Consider the following 6,000-nt stretch of genomic DNA (forward strand, 5'->3'; position numbering starts at 1 on the left):
CCAAGTGGGGCTCGAGTGCCCTTTGAACAGACCGCCGGGTTCCAGCAGGAGGAAAGGGCCGAACAGAGTGGAGCGGCTGCCGGCAGCTTGCGAGTGGAATTATCTCCTTTGTGGCCCACCGGCCCATTCCCCAGCTGCCGCCTCTCCATCAATCACGGGGTACAGTGGGCACGGCAGGAGCCATCACAGGCTGGGGATGTGCCAGAGTGGGAAGTAGGGGACTGGAGGAATGCAGGGGCACTGCCACGCAGGCTCCTGCTGGGGAGGGGGAGCCGTCCCTTTGCCCCCAGCCATGGGGGCCTCGGCTTTCGTTGTGGTGGGGAGGTTCGTTTTGCAGAACTTCATGCATTCCTCAAAGTCCACTGCCTGCCTGCCATCCCTCTGTCCACCTGCTGTCCCTGTCTGCCTGCCGTTCTGCCCCACTGCTGGAAAGCAGTATGCAACCCCCCCTCCCTCTTTGCCCTCCCCGACTGGGGGTATTCGATATTTCCTTCCCATCCACAATTACTCTTTCACTTAATATCATAGCTTTGAACATCATTTCATCTCTTTTATTCGCTAGCTTTTTTTTTTTTTTTCCTTCCCTCTCTCCCAATCGATCTGATTACAATACTGGGTAGAGTGGTTCCTAGTGAGGAATGTGAAATCTTAGACAATTCAAAGTGAAAGTGTTTCAAAATGGAACATCATCTAGGATTGAATCAGGTTTGTTCACCCCTGTGTCCAGCCCCGAGGGGACAGAGAGAGAGAGACCTTTTACCAATGCCATCTCTGTCATGGAGGTCAGTATAGCTGTACAGCCTTTGTCAACAGCAGCCTGTTTTTTAAAAGATGAGAACCCCAGGAGAGAGCCCCAGGCATTTCCTCTCTCTCTGCCCGGCCTTACAGGGACCAGACTGGCAGTCAAGAGATGGTAGAGCACCCCCTCCCCATGGTGGGCACCTTAAGGCGCTGGAATTGGGAACCCACTGGGGAAGGCCATCTCCTCAGGCCCAAGCATGTTTGTGGGTATTGATTTCAGAGGCTCTTCCTAGAAACAATAAGGTGAGGTCAGAAAATGAGAAAAGATGTTGTCTGTGAATAAGACAACTTACATCAGTTAATTGTAAATGCCAATAATAATAAAAATTTCAAAGGCCAAACCCCTGGAAGTGAAGCATGCTGGGAGGAGGACAGAAAGCCTGCTTCTGGGGTTTGTTTGGAGCCCGGAAGCTTGGGGTATAACACAGCCAGCTTAAAAATAGCTTACGGGGGAAGAGGGGTGATGAAACAGAGCCTCTCCCTCGCAGCCCGGCCCCCGGGGAGACCAGACTCTAGCAGCAACTGGGGCTGGGTGTTGCAGCAGGCCTTCCTGGATTCCTCTGAGCACCCTCGCAACGGCCCTGGGGAGGGGGAGAGGTGCAGACACGCACGCTTGGATTCTACTCCTCTTCCCTCTAGTGTTAAATAGCGCTATGCTCATCTGGACTCATTCCGGCGAGCAATTTAGTCCTGAGCCCTCTCTCAGACCCTTTGGGGAAGAATCCAGGTGTAACTCATCGGGTGAATATCAATATGTAAACGTGTGTAAATAATAACACAGGCAGGGATCCCCGAAGCTGTCCATCAAGTTGTCCTGGCTTCTTCATGGACTCTGTCTGGGCCATGCTGCTGCCTCCCTGGCTCCTCTTCCCCTTACTGCAATGAGGGGCTTTTTCTCTTCATTCTTCGCTTGTGGATGGGATGGTGAGGCCAGGTGAATTTCAGGAAGACTCATAGCTTGATTCTGTTGCCCGAGAGTCCAGAGCAAAGACCGGGAGGAAAGTCATTCACATGTTGATTCACTCAGCAAACATCTCTGCCCCAGTGACAAAGGGAGGTCATCAAAGCCTTTCTGAGGAAGTGGTGCCATGTATCCTGAGGACCACAGGTTCTTCTTGGATCTGTGCCCCCACGGCCTCTCCTGGTGCCGTGACTTGGCCTTTCTCTGCTTCCCTTGCAGGGCCCTGGCCGCCAGCCTGAGTGCCTACCTCATGGCGTTTCTTGGCAAGGAGGAGATCAATGAGACTCCCCTTCCCCCACTCCGAATCCCCAAACACAGAGACTCTGGGAAACATGACTGCTCTGCCGGTGCCCTCGACACATCTTCCCATTAACGGACTTCTGAAGTTAAAGGCGAACCCCACCAGAATGTCGCGGGCTGGACTTTCTCACCGGGCCGTGTCGTCAGGCCCTAGAACCTCACGAAACTTGAGCTTCCAAAGAAGAAGAGGGGAAGGTCACCAACAACCAGAGACAGACCCGCTCTCGTGGGCATTGATGCCACTGCTCCCGGCTGGGATGACAGGAGAAGATTCTAGGCTTTTGGGAAGGGGTGGAGAACAATTGGTTTCTGTACCCCGAGTTGCTTATAAACCCAAGCAAGATTCACAGAAGGGCTGGCAAAACAGCTGTTAAACTGAGGAATTTTCTCTGCATTGATTTCACTAGGTCTTAATGTTAGGATTTATGGTTTACTCAAAAATTTCATCATCATGGAAATTGGCTTTCCCCAGGGTCTTTTGCCCAGGAGAAGTTTTATCTGAGTTGCTGAGTGTTTTCCACCTGGTGCCTGATGCCCACTAACTGGGAAGAGGTTTTCCCAACCATCCTGGAGGAAACAGGGTCCTGTCCCTATGAAAGCTCCTGTAGGTCAGGTAGCTTCCAGGGCCCAGCTCAGCACAGCCCATGTCAACACGCAAGGAGCACACCAGCGCAGGAGCTAGACTGTGACAGTCCCCCCCACCCCCGTGATGTCCCTCTGCCTCCAGAAGCTTTGCCCTGCAGTTGTGCTCTCCTGCCCACTGCTGAGGGAGGGCCATGGCACAAATGGGGGCTTTCTACCCATTTGGTTCTCAGAAAGGCATGTTGAATCTGTTTAAAAAGAAGAAGAAATGAAAAGCCCAAACTTCCATCTGTGCTTGGCCAGCATCCTTGCTGGGGGTCTGAGGGTGTCAGCGACAGAAACATCAGTTAGGAAGAGCTCTCTGGGGTGCCTGGGTGGCTCAGTTGGTTGAGGAACTACCTTTGGCTCAGGTCGTGATCCCGGACTTCTGGGATCGAGTCCCACATCGGGCTTCCAGCTCTTGGGGAGTCTGCTTCTCCCTCTGACCTTCTCCTCTCTCATGCTCTCTCTCACTCATTCTCCCTCAAATAAATAAAATCTTTAAAAAAAAAAAAAAAAAGGAAGAGCTCTCTGACCCTCTGCCTCTCACCTAGGCCTGCAGCCCATCTCCAGAAGGGGTGGGTGGGCAGCACATAGAACACAGGCGCTAGGAACCCGAGAAAGATCGGTCCCTGAAAGGGTGCTTCCCTGCCTCCCTTAATTCTCTGCCTCTCTGCTCTGTGCCCACTTATATGTCCCCCCTGGCAGCTTTGGTCCCCTTCCTAGTGAGTCCCCTGAGCCCTCTCAGTCCATCAGAGTGGCCGTTTTCACTGACCAGTCACTTCTTTCCATCCGCCGTTTGCGTTGGTTTGGCTGGTACCTGACTCTTGCTGGAGAAACAAGGAGACCCAGGAGCCAGGCTTGCTTATGGGACAATTGAGGAAGGATTGAGAAATTCTTAGGGAAGGATAGACCTTCTAAGTCTAGAGAGAATTTGTTTTTCAGCTTTAGAGAGGACTGCAGGTAGGGCGTGAGGCCCAGGCTCACAGACAGAGTGGCTGTTACCCACTCTGGTTACAGAACTTACCCACTTCTGGTTACCCAAACCTGAGAGAAATAGAAGTAAGCCTTGGTCACTTTGGGCTGTTCCGTAAATGGGCCCAGTTGGTTGGCTCACTGGGGGCTTCATGGCATGAAGCCACGAAAGTCACAGCAGTTTCTGTTGTGTCAGCAAATGCCACAATTCTTACCTTCCCCGCCCCTGCCCCAGCCGCCCACCCCCATCTTTTTAATAATTTGGACTTTCGGGTCGGCACGGTTTGTCCACTGTCGCTCAGACTCCAGACTCGTGTTGAGTTGCTCCACTGGATATGTATGAAGTGCCCAGACCTCATTCCTGCAGGGGAGCACATCACCCGTACCTGGGCTCCAGAGTCCCAGGCAGGCTCTGACAGCCAGTAGCTTCTGGGAGGACATTTCATTTCCAGGCTCTAGAAATCCCCTGTGGCAGAAGTCACACTGTCCTTCCCTGCTCCATGATTCCATTTTATCTCCCAGAACCAGTCCTCCTAACCTGCAAATGGGAAATTAAGTCGTAGGCAGCAAATACCTAGACCTTTCCTGTCATTCCTACTGATTTTAACATCCCTAAGGCCCCAGACTCCAGCCCGTGGTTTGGGGGCTGGAGCTGCTTCTGAGCCCACTGCTGTCAACAGCAGCATCGGTGTGGAATAGGGAAACAGGAAACCTAGCAGCCAGGTTTGCTTACAATCACGTGGACCTGAATCATTTTTGTTATTTGGGGTGGAAAATTGAGATGATCAAGTTCTTTTTTTTTCTTCACTTAGAAAAGCAAATATTGTGCTTTTTGCAATAAATGCCTTTCCAGCAAAATTATGGAGGGTCACTTATCCGGCGGAGACCCACCTGAGTCCCAATGCTGACTCGTCACATTGGTAGGTCAGCCATCTGTGAGCAAAAGTAGCCCGAATCAGCCCCAAATGGGTAAGATTTGCTGGATATTGGGCAGGGCCAGGCCTGTCCCCCTACTTCTCTTCACACTGATCTCTTCACACACTGATTTCTGTCCATAGCAAAGCTGATGTCCCATAGCCTTACTAAGAAGGTTTCTGTACTTTAAAAAAACAATTTTAGTATATCACAAAATGATGACTTATTAAAAATAGTAAAATCTGAAGTAGTAGACAGTAGTAAGGAAATTTCGCTTGGGTACGTGACTGTCATGGTGTCTTAATGCAGTGACAGCTGCAGTTTGCTAAAAGCCAAGGAAGGAAGGGGAGGCAAGTCTTGCCTTCACAAGAGGGGCTGACGGACGGGACCCCAGCCTTCTGAACAAGAGATCACTCGGATCCGCAGACCATGCAAATCACGTCTTCCTGACCTTCCTCCCAGTGTGGCAACCTGCGCTTCCCTTCCTGGTCCATCTGTATCATCTGGAAGCTGGAGAGATCCTTCTCAACTTATTGTGACGTCTCACATGGGACTGCATCTTGTCTGTATCTACTGGAGGGAAATTCAACATGAAACAACCACTGTTCTAGCTGCACTCAGTACCTGTGTATGATATACACATTAAGTGAATGTTTTCTTATGGGTTCAGGTCGACAACATTTAGTTTATGTAAATAAGAAAGAGAAACTGATAAATATGGGGTATTAAGTTATAGGATGTCATTTGCTTTTTATTTTGCTCTCTCTTATTTAATTTGCCTCATGCCCTACATCTGGGTTTAGGCCTCAGTGGGCTGGACCCCTTCATACAGTCCACCCTTGCAGGCGTGCGCCTACCCGGAAAAGCACACAGCTCCGCTGATGACTGCCGCTCGACTCTCCAATCTACCCTCCTCCTCTCTTTCATTCTGATTTACTGTGATGATTTAATAAAGTAGAAACACAGCACTTAGGTGCATGTTTCTTTTGTTTTCATTATAGTTTCTAGGAAAATAAAGTTTATCCTGGTATCTCACAAAAGACGGCTTATGTTCTGTTTTATCGGAGTTGCTCAAAAGCCTTTTTTTTTTTTAACCAAAACTTAATTATGTATCCAAAATGGTAGCCAGTACCACTCCGGGGAAATTTACAAATGTGTTTATGTAAAGTCAGTAGGGAATCCCCAGCCCTGATGAGCAAGAGGCTGACTTTGATTGTTTGTCTTTGTGAGTAAGTGGTAGATAAAAGGTAATGCCAGCCTCCTGTTGGTGTGGTTGAGGCTCCATTGATGGCCCTGCCTCACCTCTCCAACCGTCACGTTTCAACGGCCTGGCCAGATGGTCTCCACCAGCGTCTTGGGCTAGGCCCATGCTCTGGGCACCGGGGAACTTCCAACATATTGGACAGTCGAGCTACCTAAAAATTATC

General features: G+C 50.2%; 1 protein-coding gene across 3 annotated transcripts in view; it reads left to right on the top strand.

Moving 5' to 3' along the window:
• RALGAPA2 (Ral GTPase activating protein catalytic subunit alpha 2) overlaps positions 1 to 5,613 on the top strand; it is a 321,503-nt gene extending 315,890 nt beyond the window's left edge. For all 3 annotated transcript variants that reach the window (XM_045981825.1, XM_045981826.1, XM_045981827.1), the window contains one exon: positions 1,982 to 5,613. The gene's annotated coding sequence lies outside the window, so the exon portion shown is untranslated. The remainder of the gene's footprint in view (positions 1 to 1,981) is intronic.
• Positions 5,614 to 6,000: the final 387 nt, after the last annotated feature.

This window comes from Meles meles, chromosome 16 (genome assembly GCF_922984935.1).
Source record: "Meles meles chromosome 16, mMelMel3.1 paternal haplotype, whole genome shotgun sequence".
In the NCBI taxonomy this organism is placed as follows: domain Eukaryota; kingdom Metazoa; phylum Chordata; class Mammalia; order Carnivora; family Mustelidae; genus Meles; species Meles meles.